General features: G+C 51.7%; 1 protein-coding gene across 2 annotated transcripts in view; it reads left to right on the top strand.

Annotated features, from left to right (window-relative positions):
* The window catches only part of KLHL29 (kelch like family member 29), a 327,396-nt gene that overhangs the window by 118,693 nt on the left and 181,296 nt on the right, over positions 1-27,407 (top strand). The window lies entirely within an intron of this gene.

Here is a 27,407-nt window from a genome sequence, read left to right as displayed (position 1 = left end):
GGGACAGTCATTTCAGAGCATCCTTTTGCCTCTCACCTTCCCACTGGGAACAAAACCCTTAAATCCTCTCCTCCCCTCTACCAGAATGCTCTGTCTTCTCTCGTGTTTGGCTTTTTATACACTATATTTGACAGTGTCTCTCCCTTCGAGGTTAAGTGTCGTTCACCATGGTCCCTCACTTTCTGCTGCTAGGGGCCTTTGCAGGTGGAGAAACTGAGGCCTAGGCACTGAGAGGAGATCTGAGAGCCCTGTGATGCAGGGTGTCAGAGGAGACAGGCCTTGTCCTGGCAAGCTGTCCCCTGGACCCTAGCAGCTGCCTCCCCGACCTTCGTGGAGGTGTTCTCTCGAGGCATGTGCTCAGAGGCTCTCCCCGGCTGGGGCCCTGATGGACACTTTCCTCAGAGGCCTCTCCAGTTCCCTGCACTGCTCCTTCCCTTCCTGCAGGGGCAGCATGGCTGCAGGTGTGCCGCTTCTCCCCTCTGTTCCTGCCCATTTTTTTTTTCCACATGTGGCTTCATCCCTCTGCCTCTTAAGGTGGACTCTGGTTAGGTTGTCTGGGTGGCCACAGGCATGGCTGCCCCATCCCTGCATCCCAACAGCCTCTCAAAGCCCCCACCCAGGTCCCTTGCCAGGGCTTCCTTGTCCAGCAGGGAAGTCCTCCCAAGTACCCCTGGAGAGCCACCTACAGAAAGTTCCAGAGAACAGATGGAAGCTCCTACTAGACTGACTTTGGTGACTGGAAGGAACATGCTCAAAAGGCACCCCCATACCAGTGTCACGTGAAAGAGAGGCCAGAGAATGGTGGGGATTTGAACTTGCATGTGCTCTGGGTTTACATCAGAAGTGTCCTCCCAGCCCTTCCCCTAGAGGGTGGGTTCAGAGGACACCTGACCCAGTTCAGGAGCAACCAAAGGGCGTTGGGGGTCTCTGAAGAGGATGTTCCGTCTATCACTGCCAATGCCAGGCAGCTCCCAGCCAGGCTAATTAGGTCAGCCTCCCCCCATCATGCAGCCCAGAGCCCGACCACGAGGACCATGCTGGGGCCTGGGGAACGGCTTCATTACCAGCCACTCTGCAGCAACAGGAGCACTCTGGGCTTGAGAACCCCTGGTATCCTTTCATCTTCTTTTAAGAAAATGCTGAGAAAACAGGCAAACTTCCCTGGGAATGGTGGGCGGGCCCAGACATATTCCAGATGGGCATGATTTTGGTTCATGTTGCAACAGGCTGGACAGCTTGCCGTTGTTCACAGGTCATCCGCTAGACAACAGAGCAGCTTATCTTCGCGAAGTTGAAGGCACAGGAAGGCTTATGGCCTGACCCTTCACCTACAGATTTGATAGAGACACATTGCCACGATGCACCTCTGCCATGGAACTAATACCTTCCCTAGTAACAGAGCCAGGCCTTACAGCTTGCCACTGGGGAGAGAATCTCTGCACAGGCCAGGACCTTTCAACCTGATCCTTATCCCCCAAGAGCCACTGCTCCTGTAGGGTCTTTTATTAATTGTTGCTACTCCACCGCCTTGCCAGGGACAAGGACCCTAGCTCCTCCCTTTTTGACCACTCTGATCCAAGTGGGGTACTCAAGGCTGTTTCCTTCCTCTTCGTGGCTGCTGAAATCACACTAGGACATTTAAAGGGGCTGCAGCCACAGCCACGGGGAGCAGCAGGGAACTCATTACATCAGAGCATTACATCATGGGACCATCTGGCTCAGCAGCCATCGCCTCTCTTCCAGGAACCACCGGCTCCTCCTTTCCTGGTTCCAGCCGTGTAGGGGACACCATCAAAGCTCCCAGGAGTGCAAACCTGAACAGCCTGACTCCTCAAAAGAATCATGAGCCTGCCTTCTGCATCCAGCTCTGCTGAATGCCAAAACCCCTGACACCTACAGGGTGGGGTAGAAGTCTCTCTTCCAGAGCTGCATAGCCTTCCCAGAGTGAGATTTGGGAAAGGGAGAAGAATGCTGAACTTATGCCAGAGAACCTTCCACACTCAGAGCCTTTAGAGTCTTTTTATAGAATGCAGAAAAGCTGTGACCAAAGCTAGACTGCAGCCGACCTTGGGGTTCTAATCAAAGTTTGAAGGCAGCCGCATTTCCTCCGGCTCAACATCGCTGCCTGGGTGGACCTGCACGGGTGTGCCCAGCTGTTGGTGGCGCTCACTCCCGTGCATGCCATCATAGCCTTCCTGGTGCAGGGACCCACACACCTGTAAGCACCATCAGCATCCAGATCCTGTAACATAAGAGGCAGGAAAATAAATAGCAGGGACTTGCAGAATGGCTAAGGTAAGAAAGAAAATGAACAAAGGAGCAGGGCCCATTTCAGGGGCCTGTTTGTGTGTGCTGACCCACCAGATAATAAGATTACCCATTTCTTATCTCCGCCTCAAATGGCCTCAGTGCCAGCCCCGTCCCAGAGCAGCATCACAGTGCACGGGTGTCCTTCTGTCCTTCCCTCTCCTGCTGCCTGTCCTTAATGACAGTCACAAGAGCAACAGCAACAACAACAACTGGCTTCGGGCATGTCACAGCACCTGGGACTCACCTACCCTGACTTTGTAGTGCCTCTCGGCAGAGGCTACATTCTTGAAATCTAGATGTTTAACGTCTGCTCTTGAGTGTGACTGCACCCCTCCCTTGACTCAAGCCTAGATAGGGACCCAGGATGTGCATCTCTGGGAGCAGTTTGGAGGGACCTGGCCTCACTTCGGGCCTGACCTTTGGAAATTCACCCAAAGCAGCATGTTTGTTCCTGCCTCTGCCTCTGTTGTTGCTCTGACCTTTGACAAGTCATTCCCTTGCCTGTGTCTCGGTTGCCCCATCTGAGTGAGAGGTTGGGCTAAAAGGTCGCTAAGATCACTTCTAGCCTGACCTTCCATGGCTCTATAGTTCTCTTTGTTATCTTTGGCCACTTACATATTTGCCATAATGATTGCCAATCAAACTGGGAATTTTTAGCAGATTTTAGACACTCAGACTGGAAAATACAGACAAGGCCATAGAAGTTAATGTTGTCCTAGGGACGGCTCCTGGTTCAAGCATGCTCCTCATAGGGTCCCTATTCTCAGCCTCCCAGCAGGGGCCTGGGTCTGAGGCCCCTAAGACCCCATGCTTAGGACAGGAAGGAAGTGGCCAGTGGCAGGCACCCAAGAAACTGTGGCTCAACACCGTTCCAGTCCTGTTGTGTAACAAACCACCCCAAACCTGGAGGTGTAAGCAACCGTCTTACTACTCTCACAGATTCTGTAGGTCAGGACTTCAGACAGAACACAGTGGGGAGAGCTTGTCTTCAGTGTCTGGGACCTCAGCTGGGAACACTCACAGGTTGGGTGGTCCACCTGCAGGGGCTGGAGATCCTCCAAAGCATCTTCACTCAGATGGCTGGCAGTAATGCTGCCCGATGGGACCTCCACCCGGCTTTCTGCTCATACGGAAGCTCAGGGCCATGAGGAGGGGTCCCAGCTAACAGGTAGGAGCTGTGCTGCCTTTGAGGACTTAGCCTCAGAAGCACACCTGTGCTCCATTCTATTAGTTACAAGTGAATCACAAGTCCACGTAGATTCAAGAGGAGAGAGTTAGGCTCCGCCTCTTGATGGGGGAGTGTCAAGGTTCTAGAAGAACTTGAGATTGCAGTTTGCCACAATATCTCAGCCGCGGGATCCCCGCATCTTGCAGACAAAACCCAAAGTCTTGATAAAATGCCTGTGTGTCTGTTCTGTGCAGATTCCTGAGGTGGGACCCCACACTGGGCTCCCACAACCTGTGGACTCAATACAGGCAATTCAGCAAACCAGCTCCCAACATCTATCCCTGATTGCAGGGACATTTAACATAAAGCACAGCCTAGCACAGCAAAAGGCAGCTTCCCTGTCATGGAGAAAGCAGAGAATCTAGAGCTAGACCGGGTGGTTTCAATCCTGGCTCTGTCACTTACTGTGTGACCTTGGGTAGGTGACTTAAACTCTCTGTGCCTCCGTTCCCTCATCTGTAAAAGATTTGGATGATAAAAATAGTACCTATGTACCTCCGTCATGAGAATCAAATGGGTTACTGCTTGGAAGTGCCAAGGACGGTATAGAAATAAAATAAAACGTCCATCAGCTCCTTCAGGCCCGGAATGTGTGATGTTGGGTGCTCCAGATATTCTACGCAAGAGAAGGGCTCAGGGCGGGAGCAGCTGCTTCAGGCGCCCGGGAAGACTGCGGCTGGTGGAGACCTGGGGATACCGGGTTATTTCTGCCTCCACACTGCAAGGACTCTCATCTCTTATGAGAAAGGCAAATGACACCCAGCTGAGGCTGGGAAGTGCTGTAATGTGGGTGGGGTGATGGGGCTGGCTGCCATGTCCAGGATCTTCACTGGACTGCTGTGTGGAGAGTCTACCCTTCCCTTGCCTTACTCTGTGTGTGTGTTTAAGTTCATAACTTATTCTTGCCTGTGGATCTGGGAGAGTGAGGGACAGGGGCGGATGGTATATTTAATTAAATATCGCCACTCCCTCCTCTTTAAGGTCATTACAGTCAATAAGGGGGAGAAGAAATATCTCTTCAGGAGGCCTTTCAAATGAAAAAAAAAAATGAATTACTGAATGCAAAAACAGTCTTATATCTGTGGCATCCTTCCTTCAGTTGTGTGCATGGTGCAATACAGAAATACAAAGCAGCTTGGGAAAAAGTCTCAGCCCTAAGAATCTTATAGTATTAAAACTCAAGTAATCCTACACAAGAGAAAAATACAGCAAAGCCTGAGCTTGGCCCCTGCAAACCAGTGCACTCCACCCGCTGTGACCCGGGGGGTGGTGGGAGGCCTCTGGAGGGCGGCTGCATGCTGCTTTTGACAGCTGAATTTTATTAACTGTTTTTTCATTCCTCCTGACGGACCTGGCAATGAACTCTTATCAGTGTATTGTGGCGAGTACAAGTCAATTAATTTCTTTTAAATAACTTCAACTGAAATTCTATTTGATTTATATTCCAAAAATGATTTCCATTCCATTCCTTCCTGAGATTATGGTCCCGGCGGAGTTAATCACACTGGCTACACAGTCACCCATACCCCAGGGAGAAAACAGGATCAAGGAGAGGAGGAAATGAGACGGAGGTGGAGCTGAGAGCATCCTAAAGACCCTTTATTCAGTGTGAGGCCATGTGCTCAGTGACAGGGGAGTTTGCTGAAATCTTGCCCTCAGAAGAGCTTATTTCTAGTGGTTATGGCAGGGGATGGATTGGGGAGTGACAGGAAATGTCTGGAAGATGGGGGAGACTTAACCAAGAAGCATGACTGGGGGCACCAGGGCCGCTGAGGTTTGCTGCTGAGCCACCTCCTCATTTAGTATCCAGTTTCTAGGGCTGGCATCCCAGGACACCCTCCCTTAGCTCAGCCCCAGTTGTGAGCACCCGACCCTTCTATGGCCTGCTGTGTGGGGCCACCCCAGCCATGATGGTGGTGATGGTGAGCTGTCCCTGTGAGCAAGCCTCAACAGGCTTTGCTATGGGTCTGTCCATCCCTTAAACACAGGCAGGGACAAGCAGAGCTGCCCCCTTCCTGAGGGTCTGCCCACAGGGCCCCCCGATTGTCACCAGCCAAGTCTTACAAGCAATAATGCCTGGCTTATCTGGGAGGGAGGGAGCAGGAGCTGGGTGGCACCTGGCCCAGAGAGCAGAGCTTAGTGAGTGGCTGGTGACAATGACAAGAGGTTAGAGCTCCAGAGGGAGGGCGGCTCCTGCCCTAAGGGAGACAAGTGGTGGCTGGATCCCAAGGCTGGGCAGGTGTAGGGCTGAGAGAGATGCCTTCTCAAGCCATCTCCTGCCCTAGTGACAGGCGGCTGAGTCAGGACTGGCAGGCTTCTGGGGGACAGCACGTCACTGCCCTGGGGTGGGAATACTCTGGTGAAGAATTCCAGGCAGTCAAACAGTTTGGCCAATATGAGTTTGGACAAAAAAATATATATTTGCAAAATATCTGCTGTGGATGCTGTATTAGTTTGCTAGGGCCACCATAGCAAGGTAGCACAGACAGGGTGTGGCTTACAGAACAGAAATGTATTTTCTCACAATCCTGGAGCTTAGAAGTCCAAGATGAAGCTGATGGCAGGGTTGGTTCCTTCTGAGGGCCCTCAGACCTCTGGCATCAGAAGTTTCTAGGGCATTTGATAAAAATGTGAACTTTGGAGACACTGAGTCAAAATCTTTAGGAGTGTGGCCCAGGATTTGACATTTAAATAAACTAAATAAGCTCACCAGGTGACTCCCAGTGGTGCCCCCTGAAGTGCCATTGCATGGGTAAATAAAGGGTACAGCACAGCCTCACCTTCAAGGAGCTCCCTAGTCAAGGAATCAAGACCTGCACAAGACAATCAGAGAAAGTGTCATGCAGTATAATAATCCAATCACCGGCCAGATGGAGGGCGCAGACCAAAAAGTGCCTCAGGAGCTTGGAGAAGGAAGGTGGGTCCCCATGGAGCAGGGAGTGTTAGGGAAACAGTCCCTGGAAGGTGGCGTTTCTCACGTCTTCCTCTGCACAGAGATGATTCGAGGTTGGGGGTTAGCTGTGTGTGAGGACAGGGAGGCTGGGAGATACGAGGATCTGGATAAAAACTTATCTCAGCGTTGAGAGTATCTTTGAGCAGTGTATCCCTTTTGTCTTTATCAAAACACAAATTTTGTTTTTTCTGAAATTCGTGTTTGCTGTCTGGGGATGTGATATCGGTGCCTGACACATCGTCACTTAACAAAGGTTTGCTGGCTTAAGAGTTTCAGATGTTCTGTGTTGGTTCGTGGCTGCGGTGACTTTATCTCTCAGGAGGGAGGTGTGTGGCTGGTGGGGGTGGTGGGGGAACCCAGCTGGTGAACAACACGTGCTGGTGGCGAGTTCTGACTCCAGCAGGTGAGAGTTGATGTTGTTTTAAGCAGTATTCACCCCACCTGTCTTCCTATACACATATTGATCCCGGCCAACAAAGAGTTGACAGGAGACCACACAGAGATAAATATGTCAGCTCTTGGTGGAAAACAACATGCATGGTGGTGACGGAACCCGCAGTGGATGCAGCAGACTTTGGAACTGCACTTCCACTTACTGGTTGGGTGACCTCAGCAAATGACCTAACTTCTCTGAGCCTCAGTTTCCTCGTCTTTAAGATGAGGATAATAGGCCAGGCGCGGTGGCTCACACCTGTAATCCCAGCACTTTGGAAGGCCAAGGTGGGTGGATCACCTGAGGTCGGGAGTTCAAGACCAGCCTGACCTACATGGAGAAACCCTGTCTTTACTAAAAATACAAAATTAGCTGGGCATGGTGGCATATCCCTGTAATCCCAGCTACTTGGGAGGCTGAGGCAGGAGAGTTGCTTGAACCTGGGAGGTGGAGGTTGCCGTGAGCTGAGATCGTGCCATTGCACTCCAGCCTGGGCAACAAGACCAAAATTCCATCTCAAAAAAAAAGATTGGGATGATAAAAATACCTATCACATTGTGATATGGCAAGGATTAAGCTAATTATAAAAGAAGTTTAGAATGGTACCTGGAATATAAGTATGCAATAAATGTTAGCGATCAATATGGTTTTTTCCACCCGAATGAGTGATGTTCTGTGAATTTACTTCAAACAAGATATCACGGCTGTTCTCTAAGGACTGGGTAGTCACTAACAAATCCATTTTCCTTATCGTGATCTATATAGCTCAGTGATTTTTCTGCTCTCTGCTCCAAGCTAAGAACAGAGAGCTTTGCCTCCCAGACTGAAATGAAGCATCCGCTGGTACGGGGCTGTGTATGCGCCTCTGTCTGGAGGGGGCTGTCTGTTGGTTAAAGGGTGTCTTTTCCAGGCCCTGGAGATTGCAGGCACTAACAGTCCACTCAGGTGACAACGTGTCGTACTTCTCTGTGCATGCTGTGGGGACTCAGCCTCACGCCAGGATGTGTCCCTTCAAACCCAGTCCCTGGGGGCACACAGGCCGTGGGCTGTGGGATGTGGCTCAGGAGGCTTGGGGAGTCCACTGTCAGCCATCCTTGGCATGCTTCACACGTGGTGACCCCCAAGAGGGGAGAGGGCCACACCTCCTTAGAGAGTGGTGCTTCTCAAAGGGTCTCACTGTAGTTACCGTCTTGGAGTGGGTTCATCCTTTTGCCTGCACTTTTAAGTCATGGGGAAATGTTAAATTTGGGGAGGGTGGAAAAAGGGTCAGAGAGGCAGAACTTGCTGACTTCTATTTTGGGACTAGTTCTGCAATCCAATTTCTTTTTTCTTAAACAATCTTATAGAAATCTGCCAGAGACAATGAATAAAGGCAGAACTCCCTGGTCGAAGCAGAGGTGCTTCTTTCTGGAGTCCCTGAATTACCCATATGGGATCTGAGGCTTCCTCTGAGCCAGTTTGAAAATGCCTGCCCTCGGAAATCCTCCTTGCCTTCTGAGCCACGCCCTCTGTCAGGGTGGCCAGGGTCCAGGAGAGAAGGGACCGCCGCTTCTGCTAGAACCAGGCAGGTTTCGTTTTGGATGATCATTACCGAACTCTTGGCTCAAATGCATTGTTTAAACTTGACTTTTCTACATTCTCCCAGGACCTGAGTACTAACTAAGGCCTGAGCAGGTAAGCTGAACCGCTTGACGTGATAATCCAAACTGACAGGATTGTCAGCTGGTTACGAGTCTCCTCCTCCTTCCCACGTCACTCAGAGGACAGGAGGGCAGAGGGAGAGATCGGAAGTGCTGGGCATTAGGATCGAGGATGCGCTGGGTGCAGGACCCACCGAGGAGGTGTGGACTCTGGCAAGAGGGCCTAAAAATCCCAAAAGGCTCCATCTATAGACTTTCCACGTCAGCCTACAGCCACCCCAAATTTTCTATGATTATTATTTTAACAACACGTAGGCCTTATTTTTAAAATCTGCTGCACTTGAGCAATTTCATCTGACGTCAGCTGGCTGCCGGCAACTCTGCTTGAAAACAAGAATAACCAAATCTTCTAAGGAGTAATGCTGAACCTGCTTCAAACGCAATAAATCACAAAAACCATTGTTTACGATAAGTGGTATCTGATTGCTGTTAGAACCTGTGTTTATTGCTTTTGCGCATTATGGTCTCTTGTAATTTGGACAGCCAGAAATTGTATTCCTTTATGCAGTGCGTAGGCAGGGTTTGTAAGGGGGGAGGCATCTGTAATTATGCTGCCAGGGAGTGAGGTTGAGGAGCCTCCAAGGAGCAAGAAAATGCAATTGCCTGTTTTTCATCTGAGGAGCTGGGCATCAGGCTTCCCACTTTCCAGTTCTTGGAACCCTCAGGGCTCCATTGGAGAGAGACCTGGGCAGGGGAGGATAAGGAGCGGACCTTAGAGCTATAGTGCCCCAGATCAGAGAGCCCTTAAGTGGCCTCAGGGTGCAGAGTGCCAGGTGGGTGGGCAGACGCCGGCCCCACAGGAGGCTGGGCTTATGGTTTTCCTGGAAATTGCCTTGGTCTCTCCTGCACGTTTCTTCCTCATTCTCCCCCACCCTGATGAGTGCCCTGACTGGACTTTGTAGGTGAAGACTAGCAGCAGGGATCTAGGAACAGCTGATGACAGAATTCTTTGGCACCTCTGTCTGCAAATTTGAGAAGCAGCCACTTGACCATGTGGCCTGGATCTTGCCATTGTCAGTCAGTAAATGGATGATGTTGCTTGATTTCTTTGAGGCACCATTAGGAAGAAGGGCAGTGTGTCTGGGTGTGGTGATCTGTCATTCTCCTAATTCAAAACCTCTGGACTCGAAGAAGAGGGTCTAGTTTCTCTTTCATGAAAATAGACCACGCTCCATCTATCCTTGCTGCTTTGGCTTCAGTTGGTTCTTCCACCCGGAATGCTCTTTTCTGTCTATTTCACCTGTGTGAAACCCACCCATCCTTCCAGTTCCTGCACTTCCATTAATGACTTCCCTGAACTTGTCCCTCCTCCTATGTCCTTAATCTCAGTAGAATTTCACCACCATTCCCCCAGCCTCTCAAGCCTAAAAACTAGGGTTCATCTGAGACATGTCTTTTTCCCTCCACCCAACACTAGCCCAGCACACAGAGACACTTGGGAACTGTTCGTTGAATGAATTAATGAACTTGATAGTTAACCGCCAACTCTAACCCAAATCACTTTCTGGATATTTCTCCAAATTGTCCCTCTTCGCATTTCTACCACCACAGCCCAAGGGAGGGTCCTTATTCAACAGGACCACCTCTGAACAGCCTGTAAAGCCCCCCATATCCCCTTGAACCCTAGGACCTGGTGTTCAGGGTCATGTCTTAGCCTCTGACCCCCACTCCCACAACCTCTACTCCCAACTTGCTCATTTACTCCAAGTCCCTCCCGGTTCCTGAGCACAACATACATGCTATTTCATTACTAAGGATGTTTCTCTGCCCAGAATATCCCTACCCCTTCTTCACCTGGCTTCCCTCTTCAGAGACTTGGCTCAGGCACCACCTCCTCCAGGAAGTCTTTTCCAGCTGTGCCTGTGGGCCTTGGGGGGCCCCTGTCTCTACTTCCACAGCTCCTGTGTTTTTCTGTGTAGTAACTCTTGTCACAATTATAACAAACTGTAAAGGTCTACCCTTAAAGGCAGGAATACTGTGTTATCTGTCTGACCATCCCCCATGCCCAGCACAATTCCTGGCCCACAGAAGGTCTCCTGTGAACGAGGATCTAAATGGAACTGGCACGAATGCTCAAATGGCACATGAAGTGCAGAGAGCACCAAATTGTATTAATATACAATTGTTTATTGACTTAGACCAAGTTCATAGACAGCTCCCCAAAGAAACCACAAGGACTAGATCTGAGAAGTTGCAGCCCCCCACGGCATCTGAGCAGAGTGGCTTTTCCTCCGTGGTGGCTCCATGAGTGAGTTAGTGGGCACAGAAGGAGCCTGGTCTGCCGTGTTGATTGATAGCTATCCCCACAAAGCATGGGACTAGTCACGCATGCTTTATTAAAAAAATAAATGAATCAATTTTGTGATTCTAAAGCTATAGTCTATTGGTCAATTTGTACAAGCCCTGGCATTAATTAGATGCTGAGCTGGACAGCAGGGTCCCCTCTCCCTCCTAGAGCTTAGAAGGGTTCTCTGAGGCTCCAGGACTTGAGTTTCAGTGAGAACTATGGATCCCTCCTGCCCTGCCCAGCCTGGCTGGCTGAGCAGTAAAGGAAGTGAGGAGAGAAGCTAAGGCAGGGCTCTACTTACAGAAGACCCTTGCTTCTGGGGCCATGGGCACCTGCTGGGCCCAGGACTGGGAAGGGCTGACCAGGAGCAACTATTCGAAGGCAGCACCCTGCACACAGCCTAGCATCTGCACTGCTCAAGGCCAAGGGTCATGATTTCCAGATTCATTTATTTTAACAAACTTCCCCTTAATACACACACGCGCACACACACGTGGGAATGCTACACTAGCCAAGCTCGCCCCCAGCACCGAGAAACAAAATGGACGCACTCCTTTCTCTTCCTCTTCCCCTGCACACAGCAGACCCTCCAGGGACAATGCACATAATTCAGGCTTTTGTGCCATGGCGCAGCAAGCTAGGTTATGATTATACCAGCCTCTGGGGTCTAGCCAGGTAGCCCCATGGCCATTGATGGCTTTGTCTCTACAGGAAAATACATTTGGAGTTACAAACAGCTGACTTCTTGGCAGACTTCTTGGAATTCAAGCAGCTCATAGGCAAGGGCCTGGGAAGTGGACCCTCGAGCCAGTTGGCCAATCAGCAGGTCCTCCAGGGCCCTCATCCGTGCCTGCCCTGGTACTGGGGAGGCCACAGAGGAATTAGTGAACAGATCTCAGCTTACAAAGCCTCACAGTTTGATCTGGGGTGAGGCAGGAGGCAGGAGGCAGGGATTCCCTCCAGACCCTCAGAGCAGAACCAAGTCTTGCGTGTGGTGTCCCGCCAGCCCATATCTCTGAAGACAAAGGAGGCAGCGTGGGCTTTGTCAGGCTGGTGACGGACGTGCCTGGGAGCAAGAGCCTGGGTCCAGAACCTTCCTGTCACAGGGAAAGTGCAGAGCTCCCTGTTTGTCAGCTGCTTCGTGGTGCGGAGCCTGCAAAGTCCAGGGAGAGGTTTCATGCAGAAAGCCCTGTCTCCCTGTGCCCGCTGTGGACGTGGAAGGCAGAGGCGCATCCTCTCTCAGCCACTCTCCTCCAGCCCGGGGGTCTGCCATCCGCTGAGCTCTTTTTTCTTTAAACTTAGGAACAGAAGCCATTTGACAGAAACTTTTAAAAACAACCTAACTAGGCCAGGCGCGGTGGCTCACGCCTATAATCCCAGCACTTTGGGAGGCTGAGGCGGGTGGATCATGAGGTCAGGAAATTGAGACCATCCTGGCCAACATGGTGAAACACCGTCTCTACTAAAAATACAAAAATTAGGTGGGCCTGGTGGCACGCACCTGTAGTCCCAGTTACTCAGGAGGCTGAGGTAGGAGAATCGCTTGTACCGGGGAGGCAGAGGTTGCAGTGAGCCGAGATCGTGCCACTGCACTACTCCAGCCTGCCAACAGAGCGAGACTCCATCTCAATAAATAAATAAATAGAACCTAACTAATATAACATTTGAAATTTGGTCCTTTCCAGAATCTTTTCCCATCTTTTTAACATGCAGGTGCAGAGTGGATACAAGGCTGCTTCGTGTTGCCCATTTTTCTCCTAATGGAATTCATGTCTGGGTCTCCATGTGTTGCCGGAGTCCACTCCTGCTGAATGGATGGCTGCCCAGGGTTCTCTGCTCCTAGCGCACATTTGCTCAGCAGCTCCCTGTGGTAGAAAACTGGCTGGGCCCATTCCCACCACTGGAAAGTCACTTTAGTGCAGTGTATTCTTGCCTCTAAGATACACTGGCCTTCCATTCTTTGAGCCTTGTGGGGTCAATGAGATGGAGAGTGAAGTAGGTATTTTTGTTCTCCCTCAGACCCTCATGGACAAGTCATGTTTTACCTCTGTGCTTCAGTGTTCTCCTCTTCAAAACGGGGAGGATGAGAAGTCCCCTTTCCCAGGGGACTGTGAAGATTAAATGAGATAGTGTGTAGCTCATCATAAATGCTCAAGAAAGGGGAGCATAGAAGTAGTAATTAGAGTAACCCCCTGAATTATCCTTGTTCTGGGAAAGCAGACAGGTCCGGTGGGCTGGGGGCCAACTTCCTCAGCCCCTCCGTGGGGACCCAGCCCGGAGGGAACCTGAGACTTGGCCTATGGCTCCTCCTCCCACATGACCCTGACGCTGTAAATGTCGCCTAACAGTCTTAAGCAGTTTTCACTGTGACCTGTTGTTATTTTCCTTGCTTAGAAGTAAAGATGTAAGAGTTGGAGCCTACCCGTTGACTCGTGAGAGAACCCAGTGGTCCTCTGGGAGGGCAAGTGTTTGGGCCACTGGGGATTAGGGAGCAAGAGCCTGGCTGCAAAGAGAGGGGGGATCTTCCCTTCCCCAGGAGATGCTCACGGATCTCAGGCCCTCGCTTTCCTCTGTCTGCTGAGCCCCATTTGGGCCTCTGCCTCTGCTACTTCCTTGGCCTAGAAAAGGCAACCCTAGAAAAGAGACCCCAGCTGTCTCCTCCGGGAAGCCTCTGTGCACCTTCTCCATGCTGGTGTGGGCGCTGTCCCTCCTGGAGTGCTATGTCCTACACCTTAGCACTCCCTGGCCAGTACCCAGGACACCTGAGCTCCCCACCAGCTTCCACACGCAGCAAGCACTGCGTGTGCTTGCTCCCCACTGGGCCTGGTCCACAGCTGCACACGCCAACACATGCACCTGGTCCAGGGCCCCGGCCATCCCCTGCCCTCCACAGTCACTCCTAGGTCTGAGCCACCCCACAGCTGTCCCTTTCCGTTCTCCTATCCCCATGGCATGAATTGGGTGACCATCCTCCAAGAGAGTGGCTCCAGATGTCCTGAGCAGGCATCAGAAGCAGCCAAAGTGTTCAGTCTCCTTTGCTTTCTTGGAAAAATGTTTTCTTTTTATTAGCGACTTCCCCCAGGCAATCCTTAACCCAAGGAAAGGGGCTGCTCTGTGGGCCTAGTGAGGGCTGGGCTGCCAGGCGGCATGTGGAGAGCCCACTTCTCTCCTCTCTGGGAGTCGTGCACAGACCACGCCCTGGAATGCACTTTCCAGTCTCAAGGCTTTTCTGATGTTCTGTGGGGTCTGTGCCCAGAGGCTATGTCAGAAGCTGCAGCCACCAAGTGGGGACAGCCTCCCTAGGTAAACTGACACTGACCCTCTGCTAGTCAGTCTTGGACCTGTCCACTACCCAGTCATCCACCCATGACTTCTTCCAGCCAGATCCAGCTCCTATGTTGTCAGCCTTGGCAATACCCCAGAGTCCCAGGTCCCCCGTCCTCCCCTCCCCCCCAGGCTCCCTCCCACCCAGGCATTCTGACCTGCTAGCTCAGACCCAGAATCCTGCCTCCCATGGCATCCGATGACTCCCCCTGGCCAGTGTGCCAAGGCCTCTAGACAGCTGCTGCCACACCCTCCAACTCTGGCCAGCCCCGCAGCAGAATGAGGCTTGGGCCCAGGACCAGGGTGTTGCCCTATTTAGGAGCTGTCAGCAGAGGGAGTGTTGGCATAAACCACCCTTGGGTATGTGAACCCAGAAAATCTGAGACAGGTCTCGGTGAATTTAGAAAGTTTATTTTGCCAAGTTGAGGACTCGCCTGTGACACAGCCTCAGGAAGTCCTGACGACATGTGCCCAAGGTGGTCGGGGGACAGCTTGGTTTCATCCATTTTAGGGAGACATGAGACATCAATCAATATATGTAAGAAGTATATCGGTTCCGTCTGGAAAGGTGGGACAACTTGAAGCAAAGGCAGGGAGACCCAAAGTGAGGAGGGAGCTTCCAGGTCCCAGATAGGTGAGACACAAAGATTGCATTGTTTTGAGTTTCTGATTAGCCTTTCCAAAGGAGGCAATCAGATATGCATCTATCTCAGTGAGCAGAGGAACTTTTATTAATGAACTTGATTTTATTAATGAACAAATTTATTTTGAATAGAATGGGAGGCAGGTTTGCCCTAAGCAATTTCCAGCTTGAGTTTTCCTTAGAGATTTTGGAGGCCCCAAGATATTTTCCTTTCACTGGTATCATCCACCCAGGAGAGAAGCCAGGTCAGGGAGTGGCAGAGAGAGAAGGACGGGTCTGAAGACTTCCTAGTCTCATTGAAGGTGGTCAGCGACCACCCCAGGTGAGGGTGAAGCCCTCTGCTAAATAGAAAGCAGCCCAGACCAGGCCAAATCCACCTCAAAACGGGGTACAGGGCAGGGGTGTTCATCGTGTTAATTCTGTTGGGCTTGGCCTCTGCGCTTTCACGGGCTCAGATACCTAAGCCTTCCAGGGCCTCAGGTGCCTGATCTGCACCCAGGGAGGGCTGGAGGGAAAGGAGCCTGAAGGGGCTTTCAGGGCCTTCTGTGATTCGTTGACTACTTCAAACAAAAGCAAAGCCTTCCCAGCCGGGGTGATGGAGGAAAGTAAGAACAAAGCTGGCTGTGTTTGTTTGTGTTGGAATCCAAGGAGGGGACCTACTGGAATTTCCCTCCCTTTGCTGGAGGCCAAGGTCAGGCCACTGCCCTGACCTCTGTTTCCTGGGCCCTGAGACCATGGCACTGTCAGAGCCCACTGGGAAGGACAGGTGCAGGTGATTATTTATACAAGTCTTTTCTTTCAGTGGACTATTTACGTACTCCCAACACTTTAAGGAAAGAAACTTTGGTTTCACAGTGGATGAAAGTTTTCCCATGCTTTAAGGTGACTCTTTCATACATTTCTTCTTATACAACACAAATCTCATTATAGGAATTTCAGTATTTTAACAAAAGGAACCACAGTCATCGTAATGAGATCCCCGAATAAAGTTCAGTTCATTTTCATCTGTCTTTCCTCCCCAAATATTATTGCTAGAAATGTTACATTATCATAAACCCGAGTTCAGGACGCATAGTTTCCACAATTGTCTTCTTTCCTCCATATACAAATTCTGATTACTGCTTTCATTTTACAAAGACCTCCCCCCCCCAGGGGTGTTTCCATCTTCTCAGATATTTTTCTTTGCCTTACCCCAAGCTACGTACATAACCGGATGGCTAGAATTAGGAGAGTCGATGGTGGATATTCCTGTATCCGTCTATCCGCCCCCTGCCTGCCACGTGGTGTGGGATACGTGCAGGAGGTAACCTGGGAGGGGACTGCTTCGAGGGGCTTCCCCAAGGGCATTCCTTGTGGCCATGCAGAAGGACTCCCAGGAAAGGCTGTGGCCAAGCCCTCCTAGCCAGCTCTGCCTGCAGGAGGAAGGACAAGGGACTCCTACATGGCACCCTTGGAGGCGAGGTTCATGCACTGGAAGTTTCTAAGCAGACTTTATTTCCACTCAACCATGTCAGAAACCTCTAGCAGGACGGGTGCTCTAACTTCACACAGGGTTTCAGAGTCAGGGCCTTCTCCCTAGTACAGTGAAGCTGCAGGTGCAGCCTGCCCCCTAGGTCCATGTGCTGCATTGGGCCAGCTGGGCAGTCATGAGCTCCTTCAGCATCCTCAGGCCCAGTAGCCGCTCCTCTCTGCCTCCTCCCTGGTGTCTATTGATGTCTCTGCAGGGAACATGCTCCAGGTGACCCAGACACTGAGCACTTTGCAGGCAGGCAGCATCCTCCCCATAGCTAAGAGTAGTAACTACCTGTACCCCATTTCTTGGGAGGAAACAGAGGCTCAGTTTCAGCACGTTGTTCAGTAGACTGCAGCCAGATGATAAACATCAGAGCCAGGACGTAAGGCTCTGTTGAATTCCAAAGCCCACACTCTTAAGCAGTCTGTGGCCTTAGTAGTATCATTAATTATGCAATGATGCATCAATACTCAGGGGTCCCGTAGAGGTAGTTGGGACGTTTGCCCCTGAACTAAATGGTCAAACTCACTATGCTTACTAAGGTTGTGCACCTGCTTTTCACAGCCTTTCTGCATCTCCCCTTATTCTCATTCGTTAAACTTGCCATGGTCATTGTTGTTGCCTAAAGCACCAGTACCCACCTGACCTGCTGTGGACCTGCTTGTTAGAATTGTTTGCAAAGGAAGCATCCATAGGCTATGAACAAGGATGCTGGGGCTTGCCTGTGAACACCAAGCTTCAGTGTGTGTTTATTCTAAGGCTTTTTTTTTTTTTTCTTTTGAGACGGAGTCTAGCTCTGTTGCCCAGGCTGGAGTGCAGTGGCATGATCTTGGCTCATGGCAACCTCCCCACCTCCCAGGTTCAAGCAATTCTCCCACCTCAGTCTCTGAGTAGTTGGGACTATAGGCGTGTACCATCACGCCTGGCTAATTTTTGTATTTTTAGTAGAGATGGGGTTCCACCATGTTGGCCAGGCTGGTCTTGAACTCCTGACCTCAAGTGATCCACCTGCCTCAGCCTCCCAAAGTGCTGGGATTACAGGTGTGAGCCACCACACCCAGCCTTTAAGGCTCTTTTGATTGCTTTTTGAATTTTGGTTATGTTTGGGATCAAAGAAGGATGCTTGTTCTTATTTCTGGGCAGATGGAAGACCTTTTACTTTTTTGAAATCTGATAAGAAAAAAAAAAAAGCTTTTTGCAGGTTGGAGAGTCATCAGGTGGGGTGGGAAGGTGAGGCGGGTTTTTTGGGTTCTCTTCCCACAAAGTAGGCTGGTAGCCTTGAGTATGAGTGGGGAAACCCATGGCTCAGTCTCTGGAGAGAGAGTTTCTTCTCCTCCAACCCAAGCCCTGAGTCTGGACCCCCGAGCTTTTATTCCTGACTCCAGTGGCAACTCTCTCTAAAGCCATCTACCACCTCCGGGCCAGGCTGTTGGACGTGCAGCTCTTCCCCTGCCACCGCCACAGAGTTTACAGAGTAAGCCCAACCCTGCAGAGGTGACCAGTGCTGTGCAGATGTGAGGACCTGCGTGGACTCGACTTTGTCAGTGCCCTGATTGCGTTCCCTGTAGAGCTGACCACGAGAGCAGGTGTTAGAGCCGTCTCTGAAGAACTGAATGTTAGAATCTATGCGCCTGCCTGTGGGGGTGGTTACGGGCATTTAGTGGGGAGGGGGGATGGTTCTCAGAACCTTGGGGGGCAGAGGCATTCAGAACTGCCTGGCATTCTCACTTCCACTGGTTTCTTTACCAGCACCAGTGTGCATTTTGTTCAGCAAACCCGGAACTCAGGAAGCTTTGCCGCCTGGGTGCCTGTCAGCGGCAGCACGGTCCACCCCAGGGTGGGCTGGGGCAGAGGGCCTGCATGCCACAGCGAGAGCAGAAAGGGAGCAGAGGCATTTTGTAGAGCGAGTTTTCCAACCCCTCTTATGATCCTTCCTCTATTCTAAAGCAAAGGACATAAATACTAAACTGTGGTTCTTGCCAGTGCTGATAAGGAAAACCAGTAAATGCAGGAGTCTCATTAAGAAAATCCTAAAATTTTAGTCTTATCACTGCTGCAACATAATACAGTAAGTATGTTAATTCTAACCTCCCTTAGCTTCCCCCCGCCAAAATCCCTTTCAGCTAAGGCTGGCAGGAATGAACTGCACTCTGGCTACAGACTGAAGCCACATCTGATTTGGATTTTTTTCCTCGCCTTGGCTTCACGTAGTGAGTCTCCTATTTGGGTGGACATGGCTTTTACCCCCTCATACTTCCCAGCTGCCTTTGCCATTATTCAGTTCAACAAACATTGAGGAAGTACCTACTGTGTGCAGGCCACAGTCGTAGGAGCTGGGAAATGTCAGAGTCAGCTGAGTTCATCTCTTTGCAAGAGCCAATAAGCCGACGAGGGAGCAATGATTTATAGGCCAAGCCTGCCAGCCGGCCTTGTCCCCAGCAAAGACTCATTTCAACAAGCTTCTCTTCCAAGTGATTATTTGCTGTTTGTACTGCTTGGACTTGGCACGCTTCTACAATTCCTTTTACCAAAGAGGAAAGAGGAACCTTGAAGTAAGTACTTATCTCGTAAAGAGAAGATTCCATGCGTCTTTCGGGAGCTTGCCTAAACACCACCAGCGTCGCTCTGTCATGTGAATGAGTTTTTTTACCAGCATGCCTTCCTCTTCCAAAGGCCTTCCCCATCTAGGGTTTTTTCTCCCCATGACACCTCTGTGTCGTAGGTAGCGGAGATGCAGGTGTTCCCATTTCTCGGAAAAGGAAGCCGATGCTGGAGCGGGGGATGACTTGCTCAGTGCTGTGCTAGGGAGTGGCAGAGCCACCCAGGCCCAAGTGCCCGGCTCCTCATCCACATCTCTTTCCATTACACCAAACCCAGAGCGGGCGGGCAGGGCAGAAGAGACTACAGAAGCACAGGCGCCTGCTGGGCCGGCCTTGGCTCGGAGGGGCTCAGGAAGACCCAGGAAGTAGCAGGCCGGGAAATACCTTTAGGTCCTGCCCCGGGCTCCCGGGAGGCGTCGGCAGGAGAAGCAGGGCAGCAGCTGTGAGTCACGGTGTTGGATGTTCATGGCTCACGGGTGGGCGGCTCGCGCGTGCACTGGTGCCAGGGTGGCCACACGGCTAGCAGGCCAGTGGGCTGGGTGTCACATTTCAGCAACATGATCTCTGCTCTGCCCAAGTGAGGAGGAACATGCTTGCGGGCATCTGTGGCCTTCAACTCAGAGAGGGGGTGGGTGGAGGGACGAGGTGGTGGAGAGGACCCCTCTGATTCGATCTGTTCCATTCCTTTGCTGGCCTTGCCACCCTTTCCAGTGCTGTGCATGTGTCCCTCCCAAGAGTCCAGAAAGCTGGATTTAAAAGTCAAAGTTTCTGAAGGACTTCATGGTGAGCAGAACACATTTGGTATGAAAATATTACAGGAAAACAAAAGCCTCCCAGGCTTCCTGCCTCTCAGCAAAAGAATTGGAAGGCATTTTCCATGTGGGGAGGGAGGCCATTTCTATTTCATGGGGATCTTAAAAGTAATTTTGCTGCCTGTAATTTTTTTTATCCAAACTCTCTCAGACTTTGGTTCTCAGCTGGATGACTTAGTGACTTAGTGACTCTAAAATGTGCTGACATTCTGGCTCGTAAGAATACATACTGTTACTTTTAATGAATGAGATTTGTTTTTAAAAGATCTCCTCAAATCAGCTGAGCACTCCAGGTGCAGCTATGGCACTGATGCTGGGAGGGGAGGCCAAATGCCTGACTTCAAGGTGCTGGGAGCTAAGTATTCCTGTCTCAGCACACAGGAGGGAGGAAAAAGCCAGAGAAGACTTGAGAACTGAGAATACAGGCTAAGGCCAGGCCCACGCCTGGAAGAGAAGAACTTTCTCTTTGTCTCCTTGCCCACTGCCTGTCCCTGAGCCTGCGGGACCGGGAGGGCAGAGGACACTTCTGGGGTTTGGCCCAGAGAATTTATTTCTTCTTTTCTTGTTTTCCGCTACACCACGTGGCTTCAGACCATGACATTTCTGTTCAATGCCGTCAGTGCCTTGGTTTGAGGAGAATGTCTGTGTACCCAGCTTCCATGGCCAAGAAGAAATGGTGCCCGGAGCTTGCTGGCATCTGCTCTTGCCCTGTCTCCCTTCCTCTCTCTCCTGTGTGACCAGCAGCCAAGGGACAGTTCCTTCTGGCCAGGCAGTGGGATGGAGCTAAGGGGGAGGAGATGCAGGAGCAAGGCCCAGACCCCCGTCCTGAGCTTGGCGGCGAGGGGCCTGGTTTTGCCCTGCCTGGGAAGAGTAAGGCATGGAATCTGCTGGGACTTTCCTCGCTCCCCAGAGGCCGAGTGAGCCCCAGCCCCTGCCCCTCCCTCAGGAGAGCCAGCAGAGCCAGGGCCCACCCGCTATTTTTAGAAAGCTATCAGGTGCGCAGGACGCCCAGTTGCCTTTTTCCACCTGTTCGGGCTCATTCTAGGGATCCTGTGTTGCTGCCCCAGGCCCCGCTTTTCCTGATGTGATTGTCTTACTGTGGCCTGAAGCTGGCACGAAGCTTCCTCCCGATGCAACCCAGCCACCCTTCTGGCCTCGTCTGGCCATGGCAAGTCACGTCCCTGACATCCGTGGACCTGCAGCCATTGTGTCCTCAGAAGCATAGATGTTGGGCCCTAATGTTTGCCCTCCTCTGCTTCCTTGAGAGGAAGGTAAAGGCTGAAAGGTAAAAGCAGGTTAGGAAAAACCTGGAATAGGGATCCCATCGTGAGGAGTGTTAAGTCATTGAGTAGAAGATTCTGGAGCCTTTGTTCTAGAGGAAGCTGCACGGAATGTGCAGCCTGGCAGGGGATGCCCACATGCAGTCGTGGTGTTCATTGCCAGCGCATGCAGTTCAGAGGAACGTGGGCGGTCGGAGGAAGCGTCACAGGGGAGGGGAAACCAGAGCTGTGGTCAGGGCATGCGGGAGGGGTGGCATCGAAGGCAGAGGGACCACAAATGCTGCGCTCTTGGCCTGGCAGCAGGACAGCCCATGTGTGACTAAGGAACGCCGAGGAGGCACGAGGCTGGTGCAGAGGGCTCTGCAGGGGCCGGGGGAGGAGAGCCTGGAGAGAGCCTGAGACGCCCTGAATTCCAGGTGAGGTGTCTGGACGAGATCCAGCAGATGGTGGGAAAAACCACTGAAGGTTGGAGGGGAGAGAGAGGAGCCTAGTGGGCTGGTGGCCTGCTCTGCCCTCTGCCTACCAGAGTGACCTGGCCTCCTCATGGTCATAGAGCAGCAGCAGCCATGGGTCCAGAGCAGCACCTTTGTGGCCTGCCCTCCACACCCAGCTCACAAGTCTCTAGCGTGGGGTGAGCTGGGGTTGGCTCCGTGGCTCCCAAGAGCCCATTGTTAACGTCTCTTCCCAGCTCCTCATTAGGAGACAGCACCTTGGTAGCTCGAAATGGCCACAGTGGGAATATTTATACAACAGAAACTGGTGAATGCTGCATGCACATCAGGGTCTGGGTGGGTTTTTTTTGTCCACCACCACCAGCAGAGCCGGGTGTTAAACATTTACCAGCATAGCTCTGGGTAACAGGGAGCCCCCGCAGGGTTTCGTGCTGGGGGTTAGCATGGTGGGCTGAGCAGTGACCACACGGGGCTGGTATCCTGCGTTGGTGGACATGTGTTGTGTCACTTCCCTGCTAGGAAGCTAGGGTGGGGAGTGGGGATGGAGCCTCAACCAGGAGAACTGGGCGACGGTGGCCATGTTGGCCCATTCTGAAACCAGGCTCCTTAACATGGGCTCCCAGACCCTAGACACGGCTCACACGGAGGACACGTGTGTTTCCTGCCTCTGCTTCATCACCTGAGCAGGCCCTGCCCAGCTACACTGGACCTCTTTCCAGTCCTTAAATGCGACCTGCTTCTTCTCCCCTTTAGAGCCAGCACGTGCTTGCCCCTCCCTCAGAATCACGCCCCCCAGCCACCCCAGGGTGGGGGCTGGGCAGCATTAGTATACCACACTGTGTCTGCAGGGCCCTCGTGGGTCTTGCCCAGCACAGAAGCCCCGCCATGCTGTCTGCAGCATCCCTTCTGCCTGCTCGGAGACTGTGGAGCCCGGAGCAGGGAGGGACTGCCCTTTCCTGGGGTGGGTGGAGAGGCTTGCCTGCTTAGAAAGCTGTGAGCAGAACTTAGAGGCTGTGAGCAGAACTTAGAGGCTGTTCATCTCCGGGCGCAGAGCTAGAGCCTTTCTCAGCAAAGAGTCGGCTTGGTCTTGACAGCACGGTGAAAGCAGCAGGATTGGTTCAGTGCTCTCGAGTTCCAAAACACACAGCCCACGAAATTGTCCAACCTCGCCACATGGGTTGTGCTCTCATTTCAGAGGTGAGGAAACTGAGGGCTAGGTGGTTAGCTTACACCCCAAGGCTCCATAGGAGCAACTGGTAGTCCCCAGGCCTTGATCTTGATTCCTGGAGCCCTAAACCCCAAGTCAGCTTTCTGCATTGAAGGTTTTGGACCATTCATCCCAACCAAACGTAGACATCAGGAGCAGCCCAGGCTCTGCCAGGAGATCAAGGTGCAAGGCCCCCAGGCTACTGCAGACCCCATCACCACCACCCCTCTGGGACCTGCCTCTAAAATGGGAGTTAATGGCGGCTGTGAATACACTGTTGCATTTGTTGCTCTTTTGGGAAAAGAAAAACCTGGCTTCTAAGAGCTGTTGTATTTTATTTTTCTGTAAAGAAGAAATTAATTTTAGTCTTTCTTTTTGGTTTAAAATGTTGTTCTTTGCTTTTTCTGCCCTACAATTTAAAAGGAAACATTTGTCTGTTGAGAAAAGAAATGGTAATTATAGACTAAAAATTGTTTCTATTCTGATTTGAAAAAGTGACAAAAAAAAATTCCATCGCACAGATGGGGCTCTGCTGACGGAGGGTGTTTAACAATGAAGCCCTGGGCCGGTTTGGGGCTCGGAATGGCTGGAGGTGGGTGTGGGATTGGGTGTCGTGGGGCGAGGGGCTGTTTCCCAGGCTGGTCTCCATTTCCGATGCTGGTTAGTCACTAGTTCCTGCACTCTCCGTGTGGTTCAACAGTGGGAGGAAGGAGACGTGACTGGAGATGTCACCTGTGGACCCTGCAGCCCTTATAAGGTGGGCTGTACAGGACGAGGCCACGCGCTCCCTTGCACGGCCCCTGAGCCCAGAGAGCCTCCAGGCTTTATTCCCTTAGCCCAGAATTTCACTTTTCAGCCTCACAAAATTACAATTGCTCCAAGTCCTTTGATCAATAAAGCAGGAAACTGATTAGACTGTGAAATTAAACTAATAATGTCACGCTGTTAACCCTCAATCAATGGGGCCTGAGCTCAAAGTGAAGGCTACTTCCTAGATCCATATTACCCTTTGGACACACGTATTTACTTTTTTAAAGAAATCCTAGGGGTGCACACATCCCCAAACCGCCTTTCTTTCCTGCCAACGCAGCCTGACTCGCAGTGCTATCTCTGCGGCCACCCTGGCGGTGCTGCCGCGTGTGTGGTGTGGAAGGCCAAGATAGAACCGAGTCTGCAAGTTGGCTGGGGTAGGGGTGCCCCTTGGGCCTGGGGAGCGGGGCTCAGAACTTCTGCTGAAAGTGTGATCCTCATGGCCCCCAGCCCACCCTTAAGCCTCTTGTCACTAGAAACCTCTCTTTGGGGTTGATGCTGAGCCACCCTCTAACCATACGTAGGGCCGAAGTATATAGTACTGGCTGAAAAGCCCCTTTTTACTTAATTTTTTTAGAGACAAGTTCTTGCTCTGTCACGCAGGCTGGAGTGTGCAGTGGCATGATCATAGCTCACTGAGGCCTAGAACTCCTGGGATCAAGGGATCTTACAGCCTCAGCCTCCCAAGTAGCTGGGACTACAGATGCACACCACCACGCCTGGCTAATTTTTTTCCCCATTTTCTGTAGAGATGGGGGTCTTGCTATGTTGCCCAGGCTGGTCTTGAACTTCTGGCCTAAAGCGATCCTCCCTCCTCAGCCTCCCAAGGCACTGGGATTGCAGGCATGAGCCCCTGCAGCTGGCTAAGAGCTCCATTTTAAAATGGATATTGGGTTCACTCCACCACTATGCACGCTGCAGTATGGGGTTTGCTGAGACCTTTGTGTGTTCAGTCTCATGAGAGAGAGCAGGGGTCATGGTTTTTCTTATTTTCCTCCTCCCTTCCCCCCCACCTCAGCCCCTGTTGCCCACCCGCCCCCACCAAAGCACAGGCTTGGTATAGACCTGGCTGATTGGAGGTGATGAGCATACCGAAGAGGTGAGTGAGGGCAGGTGTTAGGGCTGTTTTCAAGGGCTGGTTTAGGGAGTAGAGTATAATAGGTCTAGTACAGAAACAGGATCTAGCTTAGACCAGCCTCCACCTGGGGGCTGGCTCTGGGATTCATGGAGGCAGGGCTGAGCCCGCCACCCGTCCTGAGACAGCCTGGGCGGCTGCATTTGCAGACTGAGCTCTGGTCGCAGCATGACAAAGGCTTGCCTGTTGCAGTATCAAGGACTGAGTCTCAGGTGTGCCCATGTCCTGAGAGGCCACGGCTTGTCACTCACCAAAGTGGTGAGCCTGGATCAAGCTAGGTGTCAAACACAGCCATCAGGACCAGCTCAGCCGCGGCACTTCAGTCCGGCTCTTTCCATGTGCTCTTCAATATGTAGCTTCAGCTCTGCAGGGCTGGAAGGACAGTTGCTATTACCCCCATTTAAGGGATACATAAATTGAGGCTGGGTGGTTGAGGGGCGTACACAGTCACACTGCCAAAGAGGCAGGGCCGGCTCTAGAACTGTGGCGTAGAGCCCTCTGGGTGCCTGAGTTCTCTCCAGGAGGCTGTTCTGGAATCAGCGAAGTCTTTATCCTCTTCTGGCCTTGCCATTGAAGAGGAGGAGCTCGTAAGCCCTTTCCATGGGCCCTCCCACGGCTTGTCCTCCCAACCTGTCAGTTCCATCACGCTGGAATGTTGCCAAGGATCAGACCCCCTCTCTAGAAGTGGTGATGGTATTTAATAACTAATTACTCTAATGATCCTGCAGAAATGCTGGAGACCTGTTTTAGGAGAGATGTCAATTAGAGCCATCTGCACGGTGAATAAAGGAGCCCTCCCCCAGCTGTACTGTTGAAACATGTTAGCGTTTTCCTACCAGCGGCCATATGGTACTTAACGAAAGTGAATTGTTCACACTGCACAACCCGCGCCTCCTGATGAATACTAGCATTTTGTTTTGGAAAATAGTTCTTCCATCGTGTGGAATATTTTTCAATGCAGTAAGTAGCAAGTTGGAAGCCAGCAAGCCCTTGAATGCAAAAAGACTCCCATCACCTCAAGATGCTCTTCCCTCCATCCCAGCCCATCCCCTGCCCCCACCCAGCTGCCAAGCCCAGCTCCACCCCAGCCCCCACATCCCTCCTGGGCCCAGTTCTTAGCATCTGCTTCTGAATCTGCTCAGGAGAGCGGAGGCCACCAAGGGTTCTTGCCCCATCCCACCAGCTTTGTGTCTGTATGAACTTAGAAATGGAAAACCTGAAGCCATACACAGACCACAGAGCTCTCTGGAAGGATGCAGACATGGGCAGAGTCTCCCCAGAGTTGAAAAGTAGGGTGGGGTGTTTAACTGGGTGTGTGGCCTCAAAGAAGTGTTCGTTTTCTATCTGTAGGATGTTTGTTTTAGGAAGTGCAAATTTCAGGTTGACACCTGGATGCACAGTGAGGTAGAGGGGTAGCTGGGACTGTATCTGGGACTCCTTGTCACTGTACAGACAAGTTTCAAATAAATAGTGAGCGAAAGTCATTGCCACGTGGTGGCCAGACAGCTGGGACCAGGGTGCAGCCACCCTGTGGGTTCCGTTAACCAAAAACAGGCATGTTGGGTTCTTGTTGCCTGGGACGTTTCAAAAGCAGACCACTGCCAACATGGGACCTATTTGGGGGGTGAGGCTCAGTTTTGTGATGCACAAGGGAGAAGAACAGGCGACCGTCCCCATCAGTTCCATCCCCCACCCACCCACTACCAGATTGCTCTGGCAAGGGGACCCTCCGCCTCCCTCATGGGGCTCTGTGGCCTCAGTGAGCTGAGACCCTGCCTCCGAGCCGCCAGGACGGAGCTGCTTTATTGCAGTCTGCCCTGGGACCAACGGGATTTCACTTGCCAGTAGTATCTATTCTGGAACTTTCCCTAGAACCAGAGTCACTTATTAAAGCTTAATAAAAGGCCAGATTGACTGCAGTTAGTGACAGAGAAGACCTGCCGCAAGTCCTGGTACCCAAGACGCTCTTCACAAAACCGTGGGCCCATAAATCTCACTTATTTCCAATTCCGCAGCAACTGATCCCAAGTTACAATAATGATCCTAGGTTCAGCTGAACATGTCCTTAAAGGAAATCCTTCTGGGTGAAAAATAGCAGAAATGTGCTCCCATCTGTTCCTCATCAGCAGACTGCATTATACTATTTGCTTTCCACGTCTGTGCCCTGGATACTTTCTCACCCTCTTTGACACCTGGGACCATAGAGATGTGAACCTGAAAGAACCAAGTCGCCACGACTCCCAAGTGCCACCTCAGTAAGGGACCTCAATGGGACGACCAAGGCCCAGTGGAAGCCTCGACGGCCCTTGACCATGGAGGCTGCCCAGAGCATCTCAAATAAGTCAGCAGCCTTTCCACTGGGCCTATTCCACAACGACCCCCCACAGACCAGAACCCGCTCCACTGGGGCCATGCCTGGGAGTTACTCCAAAGAGTTAACCTTTCCTGGTGGGAGGGGGGGTGGAGGGGAAGGCTGAGGCCATTTGACATATGCTGCCTGGTCTGAACATGATGCTGTGCTCAGACACTGAATTTGATGAAGTGCATTGTAAAATTTAAAAACAAATTTAAAACTCTATTAACTCCCTGTAATGGCCTCCTCCTGCAGTACATAGACAGCACCGGCTCACTGGCAAGGAGAAAAAGTACTCTGGTTTGCAGTGTGCTTGGCTTGCAGCAGAATGGAGACAGTGGGAGCTGGTGAAGGGAGTGGGGAGCCC

This window comes from Pan paniscus, chromosome 12, assembly GCF_029289425.2.
Source record: "Pan paniscus chromosome 12, NHGRI_mPanPan1-v2.0_pri, whole genome shotgun sequence".
Classification (NCBI taxonomy): Eukaryota; Metazoa; Chordata; class Mammalia; order Primates; family Hominidae; genus Pan; species Pan paniscus.
Note: the sequence above shows the minus strand (reverse complement) of the source record. Positions and strands in the feature narration are given on the sequence as shown.